The following is a 12,192-nucleotide window of genomic DNA, read 5'->3' on the forward strand; positions in this document are numbered from 1 at the left end:
GGGTCTGTGCTGAATCAACAGGCAAATTCAACAGGTAGCTGGTAATGTCCCTCTGTTTTTGTAATGAGGTGATAAACACTGAGGTAGGGGTGACACTTATCAGCCCCCCACGCCTGGCTTGCAGGGAGAGAGATTGAAAAGCTCCATATCATCAACAGATGCACGCGCTGCACACGCACCCCCTTTCCCTCGGTGCTAGCTGGGGGCTGGCAACACTTCTGTCCCTTGAGCAGTGAGCCAGGAAAAGCCTGGGACTGCAGGCAGGTGGTGGGGTTTACACCCCTTCCTAATCAGAGCCTCCTGCTGGGACCTGGCCACACTCCTCAGCTCAGCACTTTGGAAGGGAAGGGAGGGCTGCTGTACTGCCCCCCAGCTTCCAGCCTGAGGTATGTATCTGAATTTCCTCAGTCCAGAGAGATTGTCTGTATGGTTGGAAACTGGTTCAGCCTAGCCAGGTTAGATGAGCCTGTAAAAGTTGAATCAATTCAGGCTCAGACTTTTTTCATTTCTGTCCCTAGCCCAAAAGCTCTTACCTGACTCAGTTCCAGTGCCTGTCACCTGTACTCACACTGAACGCTCCCCCAAATCCTGATGCATCAATGTTCATTAAAGTTCATTAAAGCTGATCCCTATTTGGCAAAGCAGTGTAGCTTCTGCCGTTACACTCCGTGGGACTTACACATGTACTTGAACTGAAGCACAAAGACCTGTTTTGCTAAATGGGATGGTTTCTTGAATAAGGACCCAAAGCCTGTAGTGGCCTGTCCAGGGCCAAAGAGCAAATAAGTTGCAAAAATGGGAATAAAACCCAAATGCCTTATCTTTAATGTTTAACCTAAATACTAGACTATTACATTCAACTCTGACCCCAAGTACTGCCTTTTTAGATGACTAGGTCTCTTGAAGGTTTATGCTAGCAACTATGACTTATTTTTAAATTTGTTCACAGGCTCTGAATTACTGGTGATAGAAAACTTTGCCTGCCTTAGTTTAGTTGATTTAGTGAGACCTGGAAAATCAAGGCTGAAAATACTGTAAGGTATGATTAGAAAAGTATTGGGTCCATAATAGCTTCGTTTAATACCCCTTCCTATTGAGAAGAACAGACAGTAACAGGCTTAAGGAGCAGCGGGAAAAGTTTGAGGGGAAAAGCTTCATAATGACAAGAAAAGTTAAGGCTCATTTGGTATCAACTTCACTAGCAGCCTCAAGGCGAGCCACAATGCCCATCTATGAAGGATGGGTTGGAGATAATGAAATCCATCTTGCTGGCCTACAAAAAGCTAGAGTGGATGATCTTTATTGAAGCCATTTTTAGGAAGAAGTTGTCAGGGAAATATCTTTGTGCAAGTGAGGTGATAAAAATATTTTTTTTTCTTGGATCAAGAAGAAAGTACTTGTCAGCAGCATATGCTCCAGTAGTTTGACCTACCTCTGCAGGGACTGACAGAGTCTGGGAGATGCATTGTAGTGGGCTGGGAGTCAGAGGAAGAGCTGCTGGAGTTTGTATTCCCTGTCATTTCAGTGATGTCACAGCCCAGGTGCCAAAGGAAAATTGTGAGGACTGCCGTTGGATTTTTAAAATTTAGTTTTAATGATTGACAGGTAAGTAAAGAAAAACTAAGGTCAGGAAGGATTGCTTTGTGCTTTAGGGCACTGGCCTCTGCAAGTCACAGGCTCAGAGGTCAATTCCCACCCGCCTCACAGGTTTCCTGTAGGATCTCGGGCAAGACATTTAGGCCTAGAACCCAATGGTTGTACTAAGGCACTTGCTTCCCAATGAAATCATTAGCATAAATATTGTTTAAACGTCCATCTGTCCTGTTGATGGAGATTGTAAACTCTTTGTGAGAGAGACCCTCTCTCATTGTGTGTTTCTGAAGTTTTTGTCACTGGACCTAACATGATTTGGGACACCTAGGCACTGAAATGGGGGTGTCAATCTCTGATGACTGAAGGTCATTTTGGGTTTTTTTTTAAATGATAAGACCAAATGATAAATGGTTTTCATAGCCTGCCCCATCTGGGGCTAACCGCTATTGCACTTTCACCTTTTCTTTTTAACATTTTTATAATATGTCCCAGATGCATCTGATTCTTGGAATAACAGTAGATCTAGAGCTTGAACCAGTTACAGATCAGAAAAGCACGTTAATGCAAAGTGGAAAAAGTAATGGCTTTTCCTCATTTTCCCTTGCACTCAGGGTCGATCCTTTAGAGGTCTGGCAGTAAGTAAAGCTCCTAAATACAGTGCTTAGAGTATACATTTCTAGTGCTTAAAGGATACATAGCAGTGCAAAAGCTTGGCTACTATCTTCTCATTATGCTTATACATGTTGTTTAACCTGATTTGGTTGTGATCACTGATTAAGTTCTCTAGGTGCCCCTGTATTGCAGTTACAAGCACTAAATAGTACTACTCTGGCTACTAATATATGCACTCCTGTGATGTTAGAGTACGGAGCTGTGTGTGTGTGGGTGTAATATAACCAATGTACCTGAAATAAGAGCAATTCAGTTTTCTAAATTTTAAGGGTAAGCATATAAAAAAAGTCTTGAAAGTTCAGCTTCTCTCTCTTTATTTTCCAAAGTCTCAAAAGGATGAAGTGAAACAAGCAACAATCCCTAAAATCCAAGAAAGGAAAGTGGGGGAGAGTACTTCAGAACTCAGGCTAGAATGATGTGAACATCCCAAGGCAGAGCACTCGCTCTGAAGTTATCTCATTTGAAAAAGTATCTAGGGCCATTTGTACACACCATGGTGGTTTACTTCAGTTTAATTCTCCCTAGCAGGTTTTTAAAAACACTGCTTCAATTTAGGGCAAAATAAACCCCCATGGTGTGTACACAAGGGTCGGGCCCAATCTTTACCCCCTCTCCGGGGGCAGGGATGGAAGGGTGAGCTGCCAGTGGGCCAAGTGGTCCCTGAGCTGTGGAGCAGGGCTGGTGCTTCCCTCCTTGGTACCAGGTAGCACTTGCCTGTAGGCACCCAGGTGTTCCTGGGGGGCACTGCAGCCACGGAGGAAAGCACCAGGCTCCCACACAGCTCAGCTCCGGGGAGAAAAAAAAAGAAAGATCAGGCTCGACACTTTTTTCCTCCCTTCAGCGGAGCCTGCCCGCATGGGCTGCCTGCACAGCCCCTGAGCTGTACAGGGCCCAGTGCTTCCCTCTGCAACGGTAGGGTAGGAAACTGAAACACCTCGCACATGTTTTATTTTGCTGCGTCCCGAAGTCATTTAACATGCATTATGCTGCCAACATGTAAACAGCCACGCCGTTACAGCGTATTACGCCACCAACACGTGTAAAGAGCTGCACCATTAAGGTGGTGCAAAAGGGCATTAAGCCACTTTAAAGGGCAATTTCGTGGCATGTACAAATGGCCTAGAATTTCCCCATTGTGTTTGCAGGTATTGTTTCAGTGCTATCTTCTACCAGTTGACAGTCTTTTAGGTGTCTAGACTATGCTTTTTCCAGAAGGATAGGCTGTAGAAGTTGTGTCAGCAAATGTTGCCTGTTAACTTTCAAATTAAGTCTTCCTAGTAAAGAGAAGACTTTGAGGGGACCTAGAAATTTGGACTGTTATGTCATGGAAGTGCCTGAGTTGAGGCAGAAGAGATTTTATAAACAGATAAACATTTTAAAAAGCTAGAACATCATATGCGGCTTTTGAGTACATGCTCGATTCCAATGCTATTCAGCAAAGCACATCTGCATAAATTTAAATCCATTTGAAATCAAAGCACATACTTCTGCAGAGTCAGGGTCTAGGAACCCTACTGTCCCATTCCACAGTTTTAGACAAAAAAAACCCCCACCTGGACAACCTTGCCTGAAAACCAACTAAGTGGAAGCACTATCTGGCTAGGTTGCTTTTTCTCTTCCTAAAGTCTATGGAGAATGCTCCATGCAGTTTAGGGATCCACCCTATAGACTAGTGGGATCAGGGAAAACTATGCCTGCGTAAACCATGTGGCTTCATGAGTAAGTCAATGCATTTAATAATTAGTGGAAAATGTGTGTGGAAAGTAAGAGGCTTGAATCCTCTATGTGGGTGTAGTGGATAATTTACCCTTCTCAATTTAGCTGTAAGTACGGGATGAAAATATTTAATGTAAAGAAAAACAGACATATGGAGGAAATTACCAGGAGAAGGCTCTTAAAATAAGTAGTAATAATGAGCTTTGGAAATGCCTGGAGCTTGGGTTTTTTAAAAAAAAAATTTTTTTCCTGGGCACGTTGATGAATAGATGCATCAAGGAGTCATGAAGCTTGAGATGGGCTTCTACTCCAAGGTTGCCATTATTGTCCTTATCTCACTTCTAGTGATCAAGGAAGCAAGGTGCAAAGTAACATAAGGGCATGTCAGAATTGCTTCCAGAATAGACCCAGGACTGCTGCTGAGCAGCATCTGAAGTAAGCCTTTTACTTATGAAAGCTTATGCTACACATCTCTGATTTAATTAGTCTATAAGGCCAGGTACATACAAGTGTATATTACACTTTTACCGGTTTAAGTGATTGGAAACTAGTTTATATCCGCAACAAAACAGAAGTTCGGCACAAAACCAGTCTATACCCATAACACAACACGAGCTTGACACATATAAAACCCTTAAAAAATGGCAGAACATGGTCTAAGAGTTCCCCTTCCCTCCCCCACACCACAGGGTGCATGTGTGGTTTGTTCGCTACCGATCTAAACTGTGTTGCTTACAGAAAACTGTGCAACTTAGATAAGTTCTGCCTTGGGGGTTTTGAATGTCTTTACTTAGCCTATAGGTGCAAATCTATCCTGCCTGACTTCAGACGAACATGGCTAACTGCCGCTTTCTACTCAATACACGCCAATATGTGCCAAAGACCAATGTAGCCAGCTTAGAGCACCTAAGTGTGTAGCAGGGAGTAATGTTGAGACAGTCTGAGGCGGTGCTGATAACATGCTGAGGACCGTGGTAAAGGCTACACTGCCTAATTTCAGGGCCTTGCAGCATGATAAGCAGGAGCGCGTGGACAGGGTGCTTTTTGCAGCGGCCTGGGCTTACCGTGGAGGCGGTATAGACAAGCCTAAGTGATCTGATTGATATTACAAGCGAAGCCTCTGGAAAAGCTGGGAATTGAAACTAGATGCCTTGGCTTTTGCAAGCACATGCGTTAGCCTTCAACCGCCTTATTCTTCAATTGACTTTTCAGCTTCAGGAAAGCTTTCATACCCTTCAAGGGAGAGCACAGTGTTCAGTTGCACGTCTTCCGTCGGGGAGGCAAAGCACTGACTTCTTATGCAAACAGTTCCTTTCTGAGAGGGCGTGAGTAATAACTTGCACAACATGAGGACATGAAAATCAATAAAGCTGCAGCACTTGAGCCCAGGCTGTCTTCATAACAGTAATAGTACCCCACTTCAACTAATAGGAACTGCTGTGTTTAAGTGGGGCTACTGCTATTATAAAGAAAGCCCTGAACTCAAGGTTGAGCAGCCATTTTTTTTAGTGCAAGAAAGATAGCAGTTTTGCAAAGGTTTGTATCTCTGAGGTATGTGCTTGTCTTCTCTATCATTATACAATCCAGAGACATAGGTACTATAGTCATTTCAATGGGGTGGCAAGTGAACTACTCAGTATGCATTGGTATGCACAAAAATGACCCTCACTGAGCATATTTATCACATTTTCCCCTGCTATCTTAGAAGAGGATGGTCTTAAACATAACCCTGACTCAGAATGATGTGGCTTTTTATGTTTCTCTGCTTAATGCATAATGGCCTGGGTTACTTAAGGCTTAGCTTGATTTTTAGTTCCATTTCCCTGGTTTCATTTCCATGCCGTATTATTGTAATGCAGCTTTCACTGTGTGGATGCTTTCCTATAGGCGGTAGTGTGTTTTCTGATTTTCTTTTCCGGCCCTGGGTGACAGACATGCATCCTTCACATGTGCAAGTTCACAAATAAAGCCAGTAGCAGTGCTAGCCCGTGCTTGTACATGAAAGGTGTTAACATTCTTTGAAAATGCAGCTCTCACTGAATTATTTTTGAAAATCCCAAAAGGGGAAAGAAGAAACCAACAACAAGTCTATAAAAAGCAAAGTTTGGCACTTACTTTGTGGGAAGAATTCAGACTTCCAGAGGCAGCATGAATTCAGAGTCCATCCACTCTAACGCAGCCTTTCTATATAGCTCTTCAGAGTTTTTCCCCAGAGTATACTGTGCATCTCTTACAGAGTTTCACAGCCAGCTTTCAGGAAACTTGACAGCCTTTCACACTGTAGACTCATGCAGGAGGAAAAATCTGGAAGCTTTGCCAAACCAATTTTCCCTCTTCTCTAGCAAACATGAGGCTAGTTTAAGTAACATTTGGTATATGGTGCTCTTAAAGCAGGGTTGTTGAACAATAGCAACACGCCACAGCCTAAGAACAGCAGGTTTCCAGAAACAACGTAGCCTAGAATTGGTAACTTTATCAAAAAACTAAGAAGAGAGACAAACTGAAAGCAATTTTCATCTTACTATGACTGCGTATGCAAGCAATACATGCTTGAGTTGTTGCTGGATAAAAGTTACTCCTGTATATTTGCAATTGAATTTAAAAAATCAAAACCCTTTCATTTGATGCAGTTCTCTTAAACTTCTCTCTTTCACTCCTAATTTAATCTAATGTCTAACAGCTTCACATTTTTAGAGCTCCTGGCTGGCCCCTAAAAAAGTTGTTCCCCTATCCGATATCTTTTCCATTCATAACTTCAGTATATGGTGGTAAATTGTATTCATAAGCTATGCTTTTGTGTTGCAGTATAGTTTGGTATAACTGATTTAGAATGACCTGGTTTCATAGCAGAATTGAGTTCACCAAACCCATACTTAAGAATATGTACCAATAGTAGCCGAGTAGGGTTTTTCTGTTGTACCTAATGGAAATGAAGAGTGATGCTGCAGAAATGAAGGGACATGCTGAAACCAAGACAGTTCTGTGTTGAGTTTGGGTCACTCAAGAGTTTAAGTTTGATAACAGAAGACATATCTCGCTGAGTCCTAAGTAGGAAGAGGTGGATTTATGACAGTTTCGGGATTTCAGGTGTCTGTGTTTGTATGAAACATAGATACAGACTTCTCCTTTATTGCTAACTTCAGGAGAACTGTAAATAAATTCAATGCAGTGCTTTCTATGTACTGAAAAGTGAAGAAGCCAAAAGCATTTATTATTGTTTGGGATTTCCAAGCCAGGGAGCCTAGAAGCCAATTTGATTACACTGCTCACGGACCCAAATTGGAAGAGACACATGACTTTTGCCGTAGTGAATCTGCAGATTATTACTATTTAAATGATGAAGCGTATGGCAACAATATGATGCATATTGCAATATTTGGGTTAATGGCAGGAGCTCCTTCATTATCATATTAGAGATATAAAGCATTGTGGATGTGCTCTACTTCTCTTCCTTTTTGCTTTCTTTATTTAATTAAGGATCAAAAGGAGTGGGAAGGCTCAATCCTGCTTGGTTTTGGAGTTTTGGAACTGGGATCGAGATCATCAGCAACTTACAGGACTGAAGCATAAAAGCCACAACCAAAAAATATGAAATACATCCAAGAAAATATTATCATTTCTATTCAGCTCCATTTTTCATTGACATTTGAATCAAGATAATACTCAAAAATGTTGTACTTTCTAGTACGTTTGGGTTTGTCATCACACCTAGGACTGCAACCCTTGCTTTGCAGCATGGCGTTGGACCAAAATACCCCAATGCTCCAGAGGCCTGAACCAAAGCCTAGCGAAGTTAATGGAAACTTTGAAATTGACTTCAGTAAGCTCTTGATCAATCCCCAGAAGCACCTTCCCTGAAGCAAAAGAGTGGTTTAAGTTGGCAAATTACGTTGGTAGAGAAACGGTCGTGATGTGCCTCTCATTTGATTTAACGTCTGCTTATTGAAATGCTAATAGTAAAGAGAAAATAACAAGACTTCATATTCTCGGCTACTTGTTATTCTTCGAGGGATACTTATTCTGTTTATTTAGTTGTTTTTGTTGTAATGTATCGTTTTATTCCCTTTTGGTATTTGAAGAAACGTGTTTGAGTTTAAGGATTTTTCTGGGGGCCCTTCTGTGACTCTAGATTTATCTGTTACTTCTTGAGGAGATGCATTTTCTGTTACGACTCTCGGAAATTAAAAGGTAAGGGACCTAACCCTGTGCATGTAAATAGTCACTGATTTATTTAAGTGGGATGCAGGGATTACAGGAACATGATGTATATTAGATAACACTGGATTTGCTGCTGGTATGGTGAACCAGCATAAGGGTTATAAGGGTTAGGGAATATTCATCGAGCCTAGCCATGTAATTTGCTGAAGACCCCTGATTGCTTTATAATGAGTCTGCAGAATGATTTTCACACTGGGACAAATTTGAAAAAAAAGTTTAAAAAAAAAGATTACCCAAATGGCAATTCCCTCCGACAGAATCTCCTGGACAGCAACGAAAGCAAGTCTTGTGTTTGCATAAGCACTTTCCCTGTTGTAAACCAGCCGAGACACCCTGCCCTTGTCATCGTTTTGAATTTAGAACTTCAGAGACGATTACTGTGGAAATTATTCTGACATTTCATATTCAATCCCAAAACTTCACCGCGGGGCTAACCTAAAGAGTCCTTGTCGAAGGAGTCATCGTGATCATGTTCAGAGAACGCATCACATGTCAAGAGGGTTATTCTATTTACTTGTTTGCTTCGCACCGCATGAAACGGGTATGGAGGGCTAAATCTGACAGGTCTTTGTCAAAATTCGCATTTTTGGCTGTGGAGAGTGAATTGTGTCTAATTTTGGGATTGCTGGATAAGGCCCCTCATCTACAGAAGGGCATGAATTCTGGGACCAATACAATACAGGACTTTGCCTCCTCATTAATTCTTTATGTGGCTTTCTGTCTCTGGTTGCTGCTATTATATTTGCCATTGGAGTTTTGCTGCAGCAGCACGGCTCCTAAAATGGCATCAATTTATGAAAGCCAATGACATCACTGAGCAAAAGGGTTCTCCTTTCTCTTGTGTTTTCTGGGCTAATCATAGAAAACGTGGCAGCATGGACTAAGAGGCAGGAGACCCACCCGATGTTTATTTATGTGACCTGCGTGCCAAGCCCAAGGGCACAACTGCAAGGCACTAATCACCCATTTGTTCCTGGCTGGCACGCGACAAGTCCTGGTAAATGAAGCTGTGAGTCTCCCCCTCACTCCTCCCAGCAGCATGGTGAACATGGAGAACCTTAAGGCTAAACACAGATGTCTGATTTCTCTTGGGACAAAGCCTTGTATCCTGGGATCCTACAGATGTAGAAGCCTGTTATCCCATCTGCAAACTATCTAAAATAAGCCTTTTTCCAGGGACAATGGAGGGTAATTTAAGTAGAGTGTCATTCAAGATGTGTGCCCGTATTGACACACCTCAAAGCCTGGGACAATCTGACCTGGGATAAACCCAACATCTGTTTTTTGCCCTTAGAGCATCCTTAGGAACAGACTCCAATGTTCCAGCTCAAAACAAAGGCACACAAAAAAGATACGAAAGCAAGTTTCCGAATCCGGGATGCATCCAGTCTCAAGATTTTGGTTCTGGTTTTTGTGCAGAAAAATTTAGCTAAAATGATATGTCAGATTTTTAAAAAGATCAAAATCAAAATGAAAGGTTTAGATGTCATTGAAAAGAAATGCTCAGACTGACCCAGAACAATCCATGCTTTCCAGTTGAGTAGCGTGCATGAATTTTGGAGACTGTCACCTTAATTGTAGGCAAGAGAAAAAGTTGAAATATTGAAAAGTCTTGAGCAATGGGAAAACCACTTGTGACCCAGTCCCACTGTTTTATGTTATTTTCTTTTCCTCTTTTTGTCTTTTTTTAAATATTTACTTGTTGCCTTGAGGCTTTGTTAGATGATAGGAATTTGGGATTGAGATTCTTTTACTATGTACTTTCACAGTTTGTAGTCAGGTCCTGATCCTGACTGCAGCCTTAAGGCATCATTATAATATAAATAGCATTAGCCTTTCACAATATCCCCACCATGTTGTAGCATTTTATTAGACTGATGCTGGCTATACCGCCCGTTATCGTTCCACAATTGGAACTGGGTGTAAAATGTTCAAGTTGAAAATTTCAGTTGAAAACTTTCACTCCATCCCACACCATAATATTGTCCTTATTGTTCTTTTTGTCAGCCTGCTCCAGACACAACCCGGTTGTTCTTTAGCATAAATCCCATTTAAAGAGGGCCTGATGTGAACTGAACTGCATGGGGAAGGCTGCTAAATCTCCCCTAATTTCATGGGAGCTCCTGGGGGGATTGTGTACTTCTCTCTTGGGCTGGCTCTGCTTCTGGTCAAACATCTTTGCCCCAACCACTTTTTTGTGGTTCTATCCTGAGGAAAATTAGGATCCAGTTACAATTGTTACAAATCGGCAGAAGATTTTCCTACATGCACCGGATAAGGCATCTTGCAGCAGTTTGCAGAGGAATGAGTTTGAACTTTGCTCATACCTGGTCGTTTAGACTGTGTCAGTGAAAGAAGATGCCGGGGCCACATCTGTGCTGTCTACAGCCAGGTACGTCAGCTCCGCCCTCCTCTGTTCATTGTAAGAAAGCAAAAAACTCTTCTACTTTCTACTACTAGCATTTCATAGGTATTTTTAGAGTTTAACAGGATTAGCTGTAATTGCTTTGTGTGAATGTGTATGTATGAAAATATAGTATAGCAGTACTATAAATACATTCAAACCTCAGAGGGTGAGTTATTGATAATTTATACTTATCTTCAGGATCCAGCAGACTGGTTCACAGCTTGTAGTTTGGATGTGAGCAACAGTGCTTTTGAACCATCTGGCTTTCACAGCTTTGGGGACCTCCTAAAAATGAGGAGCTGCTGGATTAGAAGTATACTTGAAAAGGGCAGGGGGCCGGGGGCTCATTCCCTACTGGGGTTTTCCATTTCTCAACAAAGACAAAAAGTGACACTGGTGAAAACTGGAGGAGGGGTGAAATCATGCCCTAAATCTTTGATCTTTTCATTCCCTGCAGTCCTGTCTAAAGAAATGGGGACAGAAAGGTAAGCATGCATATACAATTAACCTACTGGCTCTTTATCTGGAGGGAGTTTATAGTTGACAGCAACAAGAAAATGTGCAATTGTAAGCTTATTTACTACATTTGTCAACCATCTGGGATGTAAAACCTCTAAAGTGAAGAGGCTGTCAGATTTAATTCCCGTTAACCCTGTGGAAGCAATATAGTTGATTTTAATTTGTTTGATCAGGCATGCAATTTAGTAACATCCTTGGACAAACTGCAGTACTGATGCATTTTTTTCCTGGTACATCCAGACTGTGGTAGCAGCTGGTTATTGATGAACTGACCTGATTCCTTCTGGAAAGGGAGCATCGCATCACAACATCACATGGGACATTGTTCCCCTCTATGAGTCTAGGCCTTGAGCTCTCTGAAAGGCACTGGAATGGGTTCATTTGGGTGGGATTGGCCCAACCTCAAACATAGCATTGCCCTCCTCCAATCCCAGGCTTTAGCAGGTAAATTGATGACTCTTGAGCGTTGCAAGAGTATTTTGAGGCTGAATTAAACTGCTTAATATTTCCTGTAGGTGAAGGACGACTCAAGTTGGGCCTGTGAAATGGAGCCAATTAGTTTCAGAAAACTTTGAGAAAATCCAGAACGGGGCTGAGGAAACTGGAGATGCTGTTTCTTGCCTTGGGTATTGTTTAATACTTTCCTTGAACATGCATCAAAATGAATAGTCAGGATTTGTCTTCGTTGTTTCCTAAAAATGTGAAATGCAAAAGGGACTAGGAGAAAATATAGATGAGTGCCCTGATATGAATCATGACAACTTAGTGTATCATAAACATGAAGATGAATAATGTAATGACGATGAAAAGATTTGGTATAAAGGGTTGATACAACTTGTTTTGCTCCTGATTGAAGCAGCGAAGTCCATCCTGAGCGAAGTCCATCTTTGCTTGGCAGTGTGTCTACTAGTTTTTAAAATATGTTAGCAAGGCCATCAGACTGCACTGCTCTCCCTCTGCAGCTGCATCAAGTACAATAGTGAACAGTAATAACAAAACAGAGCTGGGGGAATGGGTTAGAGAAGGAGCCATATTCCAAGGTCTTATGAATTAGTAGAGAAATACTG

This window comes from Crocodylus siamensis, chromosome 8 (assembly GCF_052110815.1).
Source record: "Crocodylus siamensis isolate JL-2025a chromosome 8, ASM5211081v1, whole genome shotgun sequence".
In the NCBI taxonomy this organism is placed as follows: domain Eukaryota; kingdom Metazoa; phylum Chordata; order Crocodylia; family Crocodylidae; genus Crocodylus; species Crocodylus siamensis.